This window comes from Lolium rigidum, chromosome 3, assembly GCF_022539505.1.
Source record: "Lolium rigidum isolate FL_2022 chromosome 3, APGP_CSIRO_Lrig_0.1, whole genome shotgun sequence".
NCBI classification, from domain to species: Eukaryota; Viridiplantae; Streptophyta; class Magnoliopsida; order Poales; family Poaceae; genus Lolium; species Lolium rigidum.
In genome coordinates this window covers 243,586,655-243,605,389 of record NC_061510.1, presented here as the reverse complement: position 1 = coordinate 243,605,389, position 18,735 = coordinate 243,586,655, and positions in this window count along the sequence as shown.

Here is an 18,735-nt window from a genome sequence, read left to right as displayed (position 1 = left end):
CTGCTGAAAACAGCGTTAGTCCGTGTTAGTTGTATCCAAAATACACAAATTAGAGGCAAAACAATAGCAAAAGTGTTCGGGAAAGTAGATACGTTTTGGACGTATCAACTCCCCCCAAGCTTAGCTTATTGCTTGTCCTCAAGCAATTCAGTTAACAACTGAGTGCGATAAAAGAACTTTCACGAACACATTTGTTCATATGATGTAAATATTCTCATGATATGGCAAGTACTTAAGCAATTCATAATAAGATACATGCAAATAAAATCATCTAATAGCCATGTCAATCATGGAAAAGGTACCAACAAATTAATAATAAGCATCACGAATCATGTCTATCAGCAGGATTGCAATGTTCATAAAAGGATATGATAAAGTGGTATCTCGCTTGCCCGTATTTGTACAGCAAAACATAAATGCTCGGGCACCTTTGAAGTTCATGGAAAGAGTGGAAGTGGAGATTATCAAAGATAAAAGCATCAAAGTTATACCAAAATTAATCACATTTTGGGACAAGCATATTATACTAAGAATGACAGTTGTGCTCTCAAGAAAGTGCTCAAAGAAAGGATGGAGACTCAATGTAAAAATAAAAGACTGGCCCTTCGCAGAGGGAAGCAGGGATTAACATGTGCTAGAGCTTTTCATTTTTCTAAAGACAGAAGTAAAATGGTTTTGAGAGGTGTTTGTTGTTGTCAGCGAATGGTAATGGGTACTCTAACTACCTCATCAACCAGACTTCCAAGAGCAGCTCCCATGAAGGACGTTATCTCTACCAGCAAGGTAGATCATCCCTCTTCTCTTTTGTTTACACATATATTTTAGTTTTATTATGGATGACACTCCCCCCAACCTTTGCTTACACAAGCCATGGCTAACCGAATCCTCGGGTGCCTTCCAACATTCTCATACCATGGAGGAGTGTCTATTTGCAAATTTAAGTTGCTTACTGATAAATCAGGGCAAAGCATGCGAAGAGAATTATTAATGAAAGCTAATTAATTGGGGCTGGGAACCCCGTTGCCAGCTCTTTTTGCAAAATTATTGGATAAGCGGATGTGCCACCAGTCCATTGTGAAAGTCTGTCAGGAGTAAATGACAAGATTGAAAGATAAACACCACATACTTCCTCATGAGCTATAAAACATTAACACAAATTGAGAAGCATTTTGAAGATTTTAAAGGTAGCACATGAGAATTTACTTGGAATTGTTTGAAATGCCATGCATAGGTATTTATGGTGGACACTCTGGAATAACTTGGTTTTCAGGGGTTTGGAAGCACGAGCAGCGTTCCCGCTCAGTACAAGTGAAGGCTAGCAATAGACCGGGAAGCGACAATCAAGAGAGCGATGAATCGTCATAATCATGCTTGCGACAAAATAAATTAACGGAGGCATAAAAGTGATACAAGAACTCGAGGTGAAGTAAATCATCGAGGCTTAATTGACTTTTGTTCAGTCATATGCATGCGTGAGCATGTGCCAAGTTGATTCAAGCGAATTATTCAGAGGAGGATACCACAATGTCATATCTATCTATGAATAAAGCAATACAAGCAAATATTTATGACATGCTACTCATATTAATAAATTGAATCTAATCATGAGAGATCATGAACTACTAGACTCTCTTAAATGACATATACCTCACATGAACCAACTAAGCATGCTCACATGGATGAGTATATGTACAAAAATGAAAACAAATAGAGTTCATACCAGCCTCTCACCACAGTCGCATTGTCGTAGATCGTCATTATTGCCTTTTCACTTGTGTAGCTTGAATAATATGGAATGAAAACCAAGCTCCAACCACCGAAGACCACTGAACTCCATAATGAAATTTACAAAACCAAAGAAGAACAGCAAATATTTTTGGTGTTTTCGAATTGGAAACAAGAACAAAAGTAAATAAGCAAACAAAGCAAAATCTTTTTGGATTTTCTTATAGCAAACCAACGATAGCAAATAAAGCAAAATGAAAGCAAGAAACCAAAATAAGCAAATGGTGAAGAGAAACAACAGAAATATTTTTGGTATTTTTGTGTTTTAGGAAAGAAACAAAGCAAAAACAAGAAAATGAAAACTAGAAGAGTCACATAAACACAAAGCAGCAGGAATTCGTCAAACTTGACAGCAGTACAGTAATTGATTTTTAAGAAATTCTTCCGCTGCCCAGCTCGAAAAGTGTTCAACTAATGAAAGTTAGATAACAACCTGGGGAACATGCACAAAAATTGGATTCGCAAAATAACGTTCTGGATATTTTTGAGAATTTTTTTTGGTATCAGTCCAGAATCTGTTTTCAGGCAGCACTTCCCCAAATATCATCTCCCTCTTATTAGAAAACACTCTAAGAAGCTAAACAAGTATGTAAAACTATCCAGCAACTGATATATGCAAAGAATGAGTGATGCCGGTATACCTCCCCCCAAGCTTAGGCTTTTGGCCTAAGTGGAGATCAATCCCATGGTGCCCATGAAGTAGCACCTCCGTAGTACGACGAAGATGGATCATGTTCCGGGTATGTGCTGGAAGACGCACCAGGATACGTGACGGTGTAGTCGTAGGAGGGCTCGGCTTCCTCGGAGTCATGCTGCTGGTGAAAACCTTGTAGCTTCAGTTGCTCATCCACCTCCTCCTTAGAGCTTCAGTCATGGTTTCCTGTGAATACTGAACAAATCTGGCTGTGGCAAAGGGATTTCCCTTTCTTCCCCGTCAGCAAACAACATTCTATAGACAATATTATCTAAGCTAGAGTCATTTGTAACAAATTGGTGACTCTTCATAGCAGCAATATCAAGCCTTATAGGAGTTAATTTCTCATCAGTAGGGTCAAGAGGAAGATCTAGATATGCTAACATGCGTGATGCAACAATTCCTCCAAAAATAGGCCCATTGTTAGACAAACGGCGAGCAACAAGAGCACCAAGATGATAAGGCATCTCTCCAGTAAGTGCAGCAACCAAGAAAGCAAGATGATAACTAGAGATATTGCTAGTGTTCTCCCTACCAAGAATGCTAGTAGCAAGATAGTAAGCGAAATATTTAATAGCAGGGAGTTGAATACTACTGATTTTACCACCATCCTCTGAGAAGCTTCTTCCATGAATCATCTTGTAGAGATTCAAGAGCTCTTGCGGCGATAACCTTATCTTCTCGCATGATCCCCATTGTGGCACTCTAATTGCTGCACAAAAATCATCAAATGGCAAGTTGACAATTTTATTATAAATTTTGTATCGAACCATGGGGTTAGATTGAGACCAATTGAATTCAAAATCCTGAACCACAGACATGGTCAGTTTTGCATATTGATATGGTTCACCAACAACAAAATTTTCCAACCCTGCATTGGAAATCAGTCTTTGAACATCTCGCAGGATTCCTGCATTCCTCATAAAATCAACGCACGGGTAGTAGGAGGGGTATACTCCCTCTTCGCGGTTAACTCTCATAACTTGTTGTACCTCCAATTCTTGTTGGTTTAGTCGATGACTATTCCACTCCATTTTCTGAAATTTTTCAACAAACAATATAAAATTTGATTTGGTGTCATATAATTGAGGGAAACTACTATAGGAACTTGCTAGAGTACTAAACATGCAGCAAAACTAATTCTTAAAACTTAGAACAAGCATGCAAACTCACTAAACATGTTACCTACAGTAGCAAAATAATCAAGATATACTCAACCAAACAAAATTCTACTTGGATAATCGGAGGAGTCTGATGTCTACGGGTGCTTCTATTCTTGTAGACAGTGTTGGGCCTCCAAGAGCAGAGGTTTGTAGAACAGCAGCAAGTTTCCCTTAAGTGGATCACCCAAGGTTTATCGAACTCAGGGAGGAAGAGGACAAAGATATCCCTCTCAAGCAACCCCGCAATCACGATACAAGAAGTCTCTTGTGTCCACAACACACCTAATACACTTGTCGGATGTATAGGTGCACTAGTTCGGCGAAGAGATAGTGAAATACAAGTGGTATGAATGAATATGAGCAGTAGTAACGGCGCCGTGAAAAGTGCTTGTCTGGCGTGCAGTTGATGGTAGTAATATTGCAGGAAGTAAAGATGCAGTAAAACAGTAAACAAGCGATGATTGCAGTATTTGGAAACAAGGCCTAGGGATCATACTTTCACTAGTGGACACTCTCAACATTGATCACATAAATAAATAAGTCCTCTTCCTTTGTGCTACATATACTCTTGTTTGATAATGAACTCCATTCGTTGTGTAGGGCTATAAGAGCACCTCAATGCCGGAGTTAACAAGCTCCACAACATTCGACATTCATATTTAAGTAACCTTTAGAGCATAATAGATCTTTGCAATTTAAACCCAGTACTAACATAGCATGCACACTGTCACCATCACACTACGAAGGGGGAATAAATCACATCAATACTATCATAGTAATAATTAACTCCATAACCTACAAGAGATTATGATCATAGCCTACGCCAAGTACTACACGATGCACACACTCGTCACCATTACACCGTGAAGGAGGAATAGACTACTTTAATAACATCACAAGAGTAGCACATAGATGAATAGTGATACAAAACTCATATGAATCTCAATCATGTAAGGCAGCTCATGAGATCATTGTATTGAAGTACATAGGAGAGAGATTAACCACATAGCTACCGGTACAGCCCTTAGCCTCGATGGTGAACTACTCCCTCCTCATGGGAGACAACAGCGTTGATGAAGATGGTGGTGGTGTCGATGGAGATGCCTTCCGGGGGCACTTCCCCGTCACGGCGGCGTGCCGGAACAGAGACTCCTGTCCCCCAGATCTTGGCTTCGCGATGGCGGCGGCTCTGGAAGGTTTCTCGTACCGTGGCTTTTCCGTATCGAAGATTTAGGTCAGGGACCTTTAAATAGGCGAAGAGGCGGAGTCGGAGGGCTGACGAGGCGACGACACAGTAGGGGGCGCGGCCCACCCCCTGGCCGCGCCAGCCTATCATCTGGGGCCCACAGGGACCTCCTCTGCTGGCTCTCGGGTGTTCTGGAAGCTTCGTGGAAAAATAGGATGCTGGGCATTGATTTCGTCCGATTCCGACAATATTTCCTTACTAGGATTTCTGGAACCAAAAACAGCTGAAAACAGCAACTGGCCCTTCGGCATCTCGTCAATAGGTTAGTTCCGGAAAATGCATAAATATGACATATAATGTGTATAAAACATGTGAGTATCATCATAAAAGTAGCATGGAACATAAGAAATTATAGATACGTTTGGGACGTATCATGCATCCCCAAGCTTAGTTCCTACTCGCCCGCGAGTAGGTAAACGATAACAAAGATAATTTATGAAGTGACATGCTATCATAATCTTGATCATACTATTGTAAAGCATATGAGATGAATGCAGCGATTCAAAGCAATGATGAAGATAATGAGTAAACAAATGAATCATATAGCAAAGACTTTTCATGAATAATACTTTCAAGACAAGCATCAATAAGACTTGCATAAGAGTTACTCATAAAGCAATAAATTCAAATTAAAGGTATTGAAGCAACACAAAGGAAGATAAAGTTTCAGCGGTTGCTTTCAACTTCAACATGTATATCTCATGGATAATTGTCAACACAAAGTAATATAACAAGTGCAATAGGTAAACATGTAAGAATCAATGCACACAGTTGACACAAGTGTTTGCTTCTAAGATAGAAAGAATAGGCAAACTGACTCAACATAAAAGTAAAAGAAAGGCCCTTCGCAGAGGGAAGCAGGGATTAAATCATGTGCTAGAGCTTTTTAATTTTTGAAATCATATAGAGAGCATAAAAGTAAAGTTTTGAGAGGTGTTTGTTGTTGTCAACGAATGGTAGCGGGTACTCTAACTACCTTATCAACCAGACTTTCAAGAGCGGCTCCCATGAAGGACGTTATCTCTACCAGCAAGGTAGATCATCCCTCTTCTCTTTTGTTTACACATGTATTTTAGTTTAGTTATTTATAGATGACACTCCTCCCAACCTTTTGCTTACACAAGCCATGGCTAACCGAATCCTCGGGTTCCTTCCAACATTCACATACCATGAAGGAGTGTCTATTTGCAAAATTAAGTTGCTTATTGATAGATCAGGGCAAAGCATGTGAAGAGAATTATTAATGCAAGTTAATTAATCGGGGCTGGGAACCCCATTGCCAGCTCTTTTTGCAAAATTATTGGATAAGTGGATGAAGCCACTAGTCCATTGTGAAAGTCTGTCAAAAGTAAATGACAAGATCGAAAGATAAAACACCACATACTTCCTCATGAGCTATAAAACATTGACACAAATAAGAGATAATAGCTTTTGAATTGTTTAAAGGTAGCACATGAAGTATTTGCTTGGAATGGCAGAGAAATACCATGTGGTAGGTAGGTATGGTGGACACAAATGGCATAGTTTTTGGCTCAAGGTTTTGGATGCACGAGAAGCATTTCCTCTCAGTTCAAGGCTTTGGGCTAGCAAGATTGTTTGAAGCAAACACAAGTATGAACCGGTACAGCAAAACTTACATAAGAACATATTGCAAGCATTATAAAACTCTACACTGTCTTCCTTATTGCTCAAACACTTTTACTAGAAAATATCTAGACCTTAGAGAGACCAATCATGCAAACCAGTTTCAACAAGCTCTACGGTATTTCTCCACTAATAGGTTTAAACTACATGATGCGAGAGCTTAATCATGATCTACTTGAGAGCTCAAAACAATTGCCAAGTATCAAATTATCCAAGACAATATGAAGCATTTTCTTTTTCCAACCAAATAGCAATAAATGCAATAGCTTCCAACTTTTATCATTGAACATTAAAAGTAAAACGAAGAACACAAGTGTTCATATGAAAAAGCGGAGCGTGTATCTCTCCCACACAAGTATTGCTAGGATCCAATCTTATTCAAACAAAACAAAAATAAAAAACACACAGATGCTCCAAGTAAAGCACATAAGATGTGACCGAATAAAAATATAGTTTCAATAAAAGAACCTGATAAGTTGATGAAGAAGGGGATGCCTTGGGCATCCCCAAGCTTAGACGCTTGAGTCTTCTTGAAATATGCAGGGATGAACCACGGGGGCATCCCCAAGCTTAGGCTTTTTACTCTTCTTGATCATATATCATCCTCCTCTCTTGACCCTTGAAAACTTCCTTCACACCAAACTTCTCATAAACTTCATTAGAGGGGTTAGTACTCAAAAAAACTTTTAATCCACTTTAGCCCTGTAGTGACACATTGCAAGAACTCAATAAAACATTAGCTACAGCTCTCCAAGTCTAGATAGCCTTGCTTAAAGTCCACAAGAGACAATGCAAAAATCAGAGACAGAATCTCATAAACTTCATTAGAGGGGTTAGTACTCAAAAAAACTTTTAATCCACTTTAGCCCTGTAGTGACACATTGCAAGAACTCAATAAAACATTAGCTACAGCTCTCCAAGTCTAGATAGCCTTGCTTAAAGTCCACAAGAGACAATGCAAAAATCAGAGACAGAATCTGTCAAAACAGAACAGCCAGTAAACACGAATTTTTAAGAGGTACTTCCGTTGCTCAAATCAGAAAACTCAAAACTAATGAAAGTTGCGTACATATATGAGGATCACTCACGTAAATTGGCAGATTTTTCTGAGTTACCTACAGAGAATCATACCCAGATTCGTGACAGCGAGAAATCTGTTTCTGCGCAGAAATCCAAATCTAGTATCACCCTTCTATTAGAGACTTCACTTGGCACAACATTGCAATAAAATAAAGATAAGGAGATGTTGCTACAGTAGTAACAACTTCCAAAACACAACAAAATAGTAGCAAAATAAACACATGGGTTATCTCCCAAGAAGTGCTTTCTTTATAGCCATTAAGATGGGCTCAGCAGTTTTAATGATGCACTCGCAAGAAATAAGAGTTGAAGCAAAGGAGAGCATCAAAAAGCAAGTTAAAAACACATTTAAGTCTAACCCACTTCCTACGCATAGGAATCTTGTACAAAAATAAATTCATGAAGAACAAAGTGACAAGCATAAGAAGGTAAAACAAGAGTAACTTCAAAATTTTAAGCATATAGAGAGGTGTTTTAGTACCATGCAAATTTCTACAACCACATTTTCCTCTCTCATAATAATTTTCAGTAGCTTCATGGATAAACTCAACAATATAACTATCACATAAAGCATGCTTTTCATGATTCACAAACACATAATTTTTATCAAGCTCAGAAATAATAGGATCAAAACTTTCAAACTCACTTTTATCAATAATATAACAAGATGATTGATCAATCTCAAAAGATATGGGACTCATTGATAAAGTCAAGAACTCTCCAATCCCATTTTCATTAGTAGTACAATTAATATTATCAAGTAACATAGGACCATCATTTAGAGATTTATCATAAACATTTGCCAAGCAAAACTCTTTAGTACCATGCATATCGACATCAGGAACAAACAAAGCATTATCATAAGATTTATCAAAATAGCATGGATTATCATAGATAACAGTAGCATAATCATTTTCACAAGTTTTACTCATAGGAAATATTTCAAGAGAATCCACAGGAACATAACATTCATCCTCCTTTGGTAAGCATGGAGGACAATCAAATAGTGTAAGAGATAAAGAGTTACTCTCATTAGAAGGTTGGCATGGGTAGCTAATCCATTCTTCCTCCTTTTGTTCATCACTCTCCTCTTCTTTTTCATCCAATGAGCTTTCAGGTTCATCGATTTCCTCCTCTTTTTCATCCAATGAGCTTTCAGGTTCATCAATTTCTTCTTCCACCGGTTCCTGCAAATTGTGAGTGCATTCTTGTGCATTAATGAGTCTCTCTTTATAATCAATGATATAAGGATTATCACTGTAGCTTTCTATGCAAAAATTAAGGATAGAAGAGACATAATCTTTAAGGTCCTTACAAACAACACAAGTTTCATAATTTTTAGCAATGAAGTATTCTATCTCAGAGGCTCCCATAAATATGACAAATTGTTCTACCTCTTCGAACCCAAGATGAATATAGCTATTCCAATTATAGTTCTTAATTAAAACTTCCTCACTAAAGCCACATTGAAATTTAAGATGTTTAGTATCCTGTTGAGAGCAACAGTTTATATCATGGCATTTAAGCAAGATTTTAGCAATTGTATTCAGTTTTTCTATCACAACACTCATAACTTTCCCCGTTCTTGATTCTCTATAATTATTATATAATTCAATAAGCTCCAAATAGGTTGTAGGTTCTCCCATAATAGCAGTTTTTAATTTTTAGGTTTTTCAAATTTTTATGGATTTTTGGGTATATAAGAAAAATAAAACAAAACAAAAAAAAGCTAGACAAAAGTAAACTAAGAAAAATAATACTAGACAGAAATGAACTAAGCACAAATAAACTAGACAAAAGTAAACTAAGCAAAACAAAATAAAATAAAATAAAAATAGAGATAGAGGTAGAGTGTACTCCCCAGGTGAACTTATGAGTAGAGCTATGCCTCCCCGGCAACGGCGCCAGAAAAGTGCTTGATGTCTACGGGTGCTTCTATTCTTGTAGACAGTGTTGGGCCTCCAAGAGCAGAGGTTTGTAGAATAGCAAGCAAGTTTCCCTTAAGTGGATCACCCAAGGTTTATCGAACTCAGGGAGGAAGAGGACAAAGATATCCCTCTCAAGCAACCCCGCAATCACGATACAAGAAGTCTCTTGTGTCCCCAACACACCTAATACACTTGTCAGATGTATAGGTGCACTAGTTCGGCGAAGAGATAGTGAAATACAAGTGGTATGAATGAATATGAGCAGTAGTAACTTCGCCAGGAAAGTGCTTGCTGGCGTGCAGTTGATGGTAGTAATATTGCAGGAAGTAAAGATGCAAAGAAACAAGAAACAAGCGATGATTGCAGTATTTCGAAACAAGGCCTAGGGATCATACTTTCACTAGTGCACACTCTCAATGTTGATCACATAAATAAATAAGTTCTCTTCCTTTGTGCTACATATACTCTTGTTTGATAATGAACTCCATTCGTTGTGTAGGGCTACAAGAGCACCTCAATGCCGGAGTTAACAAGTTCCACAACATTCGACATTCATATTTAAGTAACCTTTAGAGCATAATAGATCTTTGCAATTTAAACCGAGTACTAACATAGCATGCACACTCGTCACCATCACACTACGAAGGGGGAATAAATCACATCAATACTATCATAGTAATAATTAACTCCATAACCTACAAGAGATTATGATCATAACCTACGCCAAGTACTACACGATGCACACACTCGTCACCATTACACCGTGAAGGAGGAATAGACTACTTTAATAACATCACAAGAGTAGCACATAGATGAATAGTGATACAAAACTCATATGAATCTCAATCATGTAAGGCAGCTCATGAGATCATTGTATTGAAGTACATAGGAGAGAGATTAACCACATAGCTACCGGTACAGCCCTTAGCCTCGATGGTGAACTACTCCTCCTCATGGGAGACAAGCAGCGTTGATGAAGATGGTGGTGGTGTCGATGGAGATGCCTTCCGGGGGCACTTCCCCGTCCCGGCGGTGTGCCGGAACAGAGACTCCTGTCCCCCAGATCTTGGCTTCGCGATGGCGGCGGCTCTGGAAGGTTTCTCGACCGTGGCTTTTCCGTATCAAAGATTTAGGTCAGGGACCTTTAAATAGGCGAAGAGGCGGAGTCGGAGGGCTGACGAGGCGACGACACAGTAGGGGGCGCGGCCCACCCCATGGCCGCGCCAGCCTATCATCTGGGGCCCACAGGGCCCTCCTCTGCTGGCTCTCGGGTGTTCTGGAAGCTTCGTGGAAAAATAGGATGCTGGGCATTGATTTCGTCTGATTCCGACAATATTTCCTTACTAGGATTTCTGCAACCAAAAACAGCAGAAAACAGCAACTGGCCCTTCGGCATCTCGTCAATAGGTTAGTTCCGGAAAATGCATAAATATGACATATAATGTGTATAAAACATGTGAGTATCATCATAAAAGTAGCATGGAACATAAGAAATTATAGATACGTTTGGGACGTATCAGAGTCACATACCAAAGAACAAATGTGCCAAATTTCAAACAGAAATCTGGGTTGAGCAAAGAGATCGAGAAATCTTGAGCTCTTGAGCAGAAACGCGAGTGAGAGAAAGTGAGTACGAGTTTTTTCGGGAGAGAGAGTGCAATGAGTGAAAGAGATGATGAAGTGGGGCAAGGAGGGCCCCACACAACAGGGTGGCGCGCCCCCCTTCCAGGCCGCGCCGGCCTGTGGGGTGCCACCCTGGGGTGCCCCACTGGTCATCCCCAGGTGCTCCCATGTGCCTCTTCGAAAAATAAGACCAACGGTATAATTTTTGTGAATTTTTGAAAACTTTGAAAAATGCACATTTCTGGGTATTAATTTATTATTATTGGGCAGAAAAAGATTTTGAAATCTCTAATTAATTAAAGAACTTTACAAAACAAAAGTGCTACAGCAAGTAAAACAAGTGGAGGGAGAAAGAAATGTTGTTTAGCTCTTCTATGCATATAAAATGTACTTGTTAACAAGGTTGATCAAGTCTTCCCACCAAATAGATCTTACATGTCATAAGAAGAATTAAACCTCAAATCAATCATGTTACCTTGTATTGTATTGATACGGATCCAATCACAAGAGTTTGATATTCTTCTTTAGGCTCATATATTGGACAATCAATATCTCCCACTTTGATAGATCTCAAATTAGAAATTGTATTAACTCCACATATTTTATCGATCTTCTTGGGAAAATAAACAGTATGCTCCTTGTCATCGACATTGAAAGTAACTTTTCCTTTATTGCAATCAATAACAGCCCCTGCGGTGTTAAGAAAAGGTCTCCCAAGAATAATAGACATATTATCATCTTCAGGCATTTCCAACACAACAAAATCAGTTAATATTAAGCAGTTCTGAGTAACTTGAATAGGAACATCCTCACATATACCAACAGGAATAGCAGTATATTTATCAGCCATTTGCAAAGATATATCAGTTGGCATCAACTTATCTAAATAAAGTCTCTTATAAAGAGAAAAAGGCATAACACTAACACCCGCTCCCAAATCACATAGAGCAGTTCTAACATAATTATTCTTAATAGAACAAGGAATAGTCGGTATACTCGGGTCGCCAAGCTTCTTTGGAACCTTGCCATTGAAAGAGTAATTAGCAAGCATAGTGGAAATCTCCTCATTAGGAATTTTCCTTTTGTTAGTGACAATATCTTTCATATACTTTGAATAAGGAGGCAATTTAATAGCATCAGTCAAAGGGATTTGCAGGAATAATGGTTTCATCCAATCACAAAATTTATTATAGTGTTCTTCTTCCTTTGATTTTGAACCCAAGGTTCTCTTTCATTACCATGTTTCTTAGCAATAAAATCTTCTTTAGTATACTTTTTATTTTTAGCATGCTTTTCAGGTTCATCTTCAACATCTTCTTTATCAGAAGCATCATTCTTATCATTATCTTTATCATGTTCATTACCACTTTCAGCTTTCAGCATCGAAATAGAAATACTATTAGGATCATTAACAGGTTCAAAGGATTCTACAACATTTTTATGTTTCTTCTTCTTTTTCTTAGAAGGAGCACTAGTTTCAGTTCGTTGAGAATCTTGTTCAACTCTTTTGGGATGCCCCTCAGGATATAGAGGATCCTGAGTAGAGACACCACCTCTAGTTGTTACTTCATAAGCATGTTTTTCTTTAGAATTATTTTTTAACAAGTAATTTTGCACTTTAGTGAGTTGATCAATTTGAGTTTGAACCATATGAAAGTGTTTAACAAGCATCTTAACATCATTGGAGGTTCTCTCCACAATACCATGCAATTCACTAATAGCTCGAGAATTTTCCATTAAATGATTCTCTACTCTCATATTAAAATTATCTTGCTTAACAATATAATTATCAAACTCATCCAAGCATTGAGCAGGAGGTTTCGAATACAGAATATCTTCTCTAGTAAAGCGTTGAAGAGAGTGTACCTCAATCATGGACGAAGGGGGAGTTATCTTACATAAATCTTCTATAGGAGGTAAATTCTTGACATCTTCAGATTTAATACATTTATCCTTAAGAGACTTCTTGGCTTCCCTCATATCTTCATCATTTAAATTAATCATACCCCTCTTCTTCAATATTGGTGTCGGGGTTGGTTCAGGTGTAGACCAATCATCATGATTCCGGCCTATTCTAGCCAATAATTTTTCAGCTTCGTCTGGAGTTCTTTTCCTGAAAACACAACCAGCACAACTATCCAAATATTCTCTAGACTCAATGGTTAGTCCACTATAAAATATATCAAGTAAATCATGCTTTTCCAAATCATGTCCAGGCCGAGCTCTGATAAGAGAGCAAAATCTCGCGCAAGCTTCAGGCAATTTCTCTCCATCTTCCTGGTCAAAGCTATAAATTTTCTGCAAAGCAATATGTTGAGCACTAGCAGGAAAGTATTTCCGAAATAAAACATCAAGCAAATCACTTAGACTATCAATAGAACCAGGAGGCAAACTATTATACCAAGTTTTAGCATCATCCTTTAATGAGAATGGAAAAAATTTAGCAACAAAATAAGTACGCTTCTTAACATCATCAGAAAACAAGCTACTCAGAGTAGATAGCTCAATCATGTGTTCAACAACACTTTCTTTTTCAGTACCACAAAAGGGTGTTTTCTCAACAATAGCTATATGAGATAGATCAAGAGAAAAATCATAATCCTTATCCTTAATATTTATAGGAGATGTGGCAAATTTAGGATCAGGAGACAGTTTATATCTAACAGTATGTTGTGCAAGCAACTTTTTAATTTTACTTGCATCAGTAGTAGCATTGCATTTATCAATAAAATCATCATCAAGTTCCACATAATCTTCATCAAGATCATCACTAGAGTATTCAACAGACTCAGGTGAATTAACGGGTGTAGCAGCATTTTCATTAGGAGTTTCAGTATTTTAAATTTGTCTAGACCTAGCAATTGTAGCATCTAGAAAAGATCCTAACGAACCATCATTATCAATCACAGCAGAAGCATCATCAAAATTATAAGAGGAATTTTCCGATTCAGCGGAAGTACCAGTATGTGAAGCTTGTGGTGGTGAAACAAGTTTATCTATCACAGATGGTGAATCAAGAGCAGCAGAGGTACTCAGAGTTGTACATTTTCTTGTAGTGGATGGTAATATGGTGACTTTAGTATCGCGAGGTTTACCCATGATGGAGAATTTGCAGCGAACAATATCAATCCAAGTGAACTTCCAAATAAAGCTATGCTCCCCGGCAACGGCGCCAGAAAATAGTCTTGATGACCCACAAGTATAGGGGATCGCAACGGTCTTCGCGGGAAGTAAAACCCAATTTATTGATTCGACACAAGGGGAGACAAAGAATACTTGAAAGCCTTAACAACGGAGTTGTCAATTCAGCTGCACTGGAAACAGACTTGCTCGCAAGAGTTTATCAGTAGTAACAGTTTTATAACAGTAGCAGTAGTGAAATAACAGCAGCAGAGTAACAAAGACAGCAGTAGTGATTATAGTAAACAGCAGGATTAAAATACTGTAGGCGCAGGGATGGATGGACGGGCGTTGCATGGATGAGAGAAACTCATGCAACAATCAAAGCAGGGCATTTGCAGATAATAATAAAACGGTATCCAAGTACTAATCAATCAATAGACATGTGTTCCATATATAGTCGTACGTGCTCGTAATGAGAAACTTGCACAACATCTTTTATCCTACCAGCCGGTGGCAGCCGGGCCTCTAGGGAATCTCATCGGAAATTAAGGTACTCCTTTTAATAGAGCACCGGAGAAAGCATTAACACTCCATGAACACATGTGATCCTCATATCACCGCCTTCCCCTTCGGTTTTCCCAATTTCTGTCACTTTGGGGCCTCGGGTTCCGGACAACAATACGTGTATACAACTTGCAGGTAAGATCATAAAGCAATGAATATCATCATGAAACAATAATATGTTCAGATCTTAGATCATGGCATTTGGGCCCTAGTGACAAGCATTAAGCATAACAAGTTGCAACAATATCATAAAAGTACCAATTACGGATACTAGGCACTATGCCCTAACAATCTTATGCTATTACATGACCAATCTCATCCAATCCCTACCATCCCCTTCAGCCTACAGCGGGGGAATTACTCACACATGGATGGGGGAAACATGGCTGGTCGATGGAGAGGCGTCGGTGGTGATGATGGCGATGATCTCCTCCAATTCCCCGTCCCGGCGGAGTGCCAGAACGGAGTTTCTGGTCCCGAGACGGAGTTTCGCGACGGTGGCGGCGTACTAGATGGTTTCTGGCGACTTCGACTTCCCATCTCGCGTTTTTAGATCGAAACCCTTAAGTAGTCCAGAGGGGGCGTGATGGCGTGTATTTCACACGTTCGTTGGGCAACCCCAAGAGGAAGGTATGATGCGCACAGCAGCAAGTTTTCCCTCAGAAAGAAACCAAGGTTTATCGAACCAGGAGGAGCCAAGAAGCACGTTGAAGGTTGATGGCGGCGGGATGTAGTGCGGCGCAACACCGTAGATTCCGGCGCCAACGTGGAACCCGCACAACACAACCAAGCTACTTTGCCCCAACGAAACAGATGAGGTTGTCAATCTCACCGGCTTGCTCGTAACAAAGGATTAACCGTATTGTGTGGAAGATGATTGTTTGCAGAGAAAACAGTAGAAACAAGTATTGCAGTAGATTGTATTTCAGTAAAGAGAATTGGACCGGGGTCCACAGTTCACTAGAGGTGTCTCTCCCATAAGACGAACAAGCATGTTGGGTGAACAAATTACGGTTGGGCAATTGACAAATAAAGAGAGCATGACAATGCACATACATATCATGATGAGTATAGTGAGATTTAATTGGGCATTACGACAAAGTACATAGACCGCCATCCAACCGCATCTATGCCTAAAAAGTCCACCTTCAGAGTTATCATCCGAACCCCTCCGAGCATTAAGTTGCAAACAACGGACAATTGCATTAAGTATGGTGCGTAATGTAATCAACAACTACATCCTTAGACATAGCATCAATGTTTTATCCCTAGTGACAACAAGACAACACAACCTTAGAACTTTCCGTCACTCGTCCCGGTGTCAATGCAGCATGAACCCACTATCGAGCATAAGTACTCCCTCTTGGAGTTAAAAGCATCTACTTGGCCAGAGCATCTACTAATAACGGAGAGCATGCAAGATCATAAACAACACATAAGCATAACTTTGATAATCAACATAACAAGTATTCTCTATTCATCGGATCCCAACAAACGCAACATATAGAATTACATATAGATGATCTTGATCATGATAGGCAGCTCACAAGATCCGACAATGATAGCACAATGGGGAGAAGACAACCATCTAGCTACTGCTATGGACCCATAGTCCAGGGGTAGACTACTCACTCATCACTCCGGAGGCGACCATGGCGGTGTAGAGTCCTCCGGGAGATGAATCCCCTCTCCGGCAGGGTGCCGGAGGCGATCTCCGGGATCCCCCGAGATGGGATCGGCGGCGACGGCGTCTCGCAATGTTTTCCGTATCGTGGCTCTCGGTACCGGGGGTTTCGTCACGGAGGCTATTTGTAGGCGGAAGGGCAGGTCAAGAGGCGGCACAGGGGGCCCAAACCACAGTGCCGGCGCGGCCGGGGGGGGGCCGCGCCGCCCTAGGGTTTGGCGCCCCGTGGCCCCTCTTCGTCTCTCCTTCGGACTTCCGGAAGCTTCGTGAGAAAATAGGCCTCTCGGGCTTTAATTTCGTCCAATTCCGAGAATATTTCTTTACTAGGATTTCTGAAACCAAAAACAGCAGTAAAACAAAGAATCGGCACTTCGGCATCTTGTTAATAGGTTAGTTCCGTAAAATGCACGAATATGATATAAAGTGTGCATAAAACATGTAGATAACATCAATAATGTGGCATGGAACACAAGAAATTATCGATACGTTGGAGACGTATCAGCATCCCCAAGCTTAGTTCTCGCTCGTCCCGAGCAGGTAAAACGATAACAAAGATAATTTCGGAGTGACATGCCATCATAAACTTGATCATACTATTTGTAAAGCATATGTAGAGAATGCAACGATCAAAACAATGTGTATGTCATGAGTAAACAAGTGAATCATAAAGCAAAGACTTTTCATGAATAGCATTTCAAGACAAGCATCAATAAGTCTTGCATAAGAGTTAACTCATAAAGCAATAATTCGAAGTAAAGGTATTGAAACAACACAAAAGAAGATTAAGTTTCAGCGGTTGCTTTCAACTTGTAACATGTATATCTCATGGATATTGTCAACATAGAGTAATATAATAAGTGCAATAAGCAAGTATGCAAGAATCAATGCACAGCTTCACACAAGTGTTTGCTTCTTGAGGTGGAGAGAAATAGGTGAACTGACTCAACATAAAAGTAAAAGAATGGTCCTCATAGAGGAAAAGCATCGATTGCTGTATTTGTGCTAGAGCTTTGATTTTGAAAACATGAAACAATTTTGTCAACGGTAGTAATAAAGCATATGCATCATGTAAATTATATCTTATAAGTTGCAAGCCTCATGCATAGTGTACTAATAGTGCTCGCACCTTGTCCTAATTAGCTTGGACTACCCGGATTATCACCGCAATACATATGCTTTAACCAAGTATCACAAAGGGGTACCTCTATGCCGCTCGTACAAAGGTCTAAGGAGAAAGCTCGCATTTGGATTTCTCGCTTTTGATTATTCTCAACTTAGACATCCATACCAGGACAACATAGACAACATGATAATGGACTCCTCTTTTAATGCTTTAAGCATTCAACAACAATTAATTCTTTTCTCATTAGAGATTTGAGGATGTTTGTCCAAAACTGAAACTTCCACCATGGAACATGGCTTTAGTTAGCGGCCCAATGTTCTTCTCTCACAATATGCATGCTCAAACCATTCAACTCGGTGTAGATCGCCCTTACTTCGTACAAGACGAACATGCATAGCAACTCACATGAAATTCAACAATGAGTTGATGGCGTTCCTCAAGCAAACATGGTTATCGCACAACAAGCAACTTAATAAGAGATAAAGTGCATAATTACATATTCAATACCACAATAGTTTTTAAGCTATTTGTCCCATGAGCTATATATTGCAAAAGTGAATGATGGAATTTTAAAGGTAGCACTCAAGCAATTTACTTTGGAATGGCGGGAAAATACCATGTAGTATAGGTAGGTATGGTGGACACAAATGGCATAGTGGTTGGCTCAAGTATTTTGGATGCATGAGAAGTATTCCCTCTCGATACAAGGTTTAGGCTAGCAAGGTTGTTTGAGGCAAACACAAGGATGAACTAGTACAGCAAAACTCACATAAAAGACATATTGAAAGCATTATAATACTCTATACCGTCTTCCTTGTTGTTCAAACTCAAAACTAGAAATTATCTAGACCTTAGAGAAACCAAATATGCAAACCAAATTTTAGCATGCTCTATGTATTTCTTCATTAATGGGTGCAAAGCATATGATGCAAGAGCTTAAACATTAGCACAACAATTGCCAAGTATCACATTACCCAAAACATTTATAGCAATTACTACATGTATCATTTTCCAATTCCAACCATATAACAATTTAACGAAGGAGAAACTTCGCCATGAATACTATGAGTAGAAACCA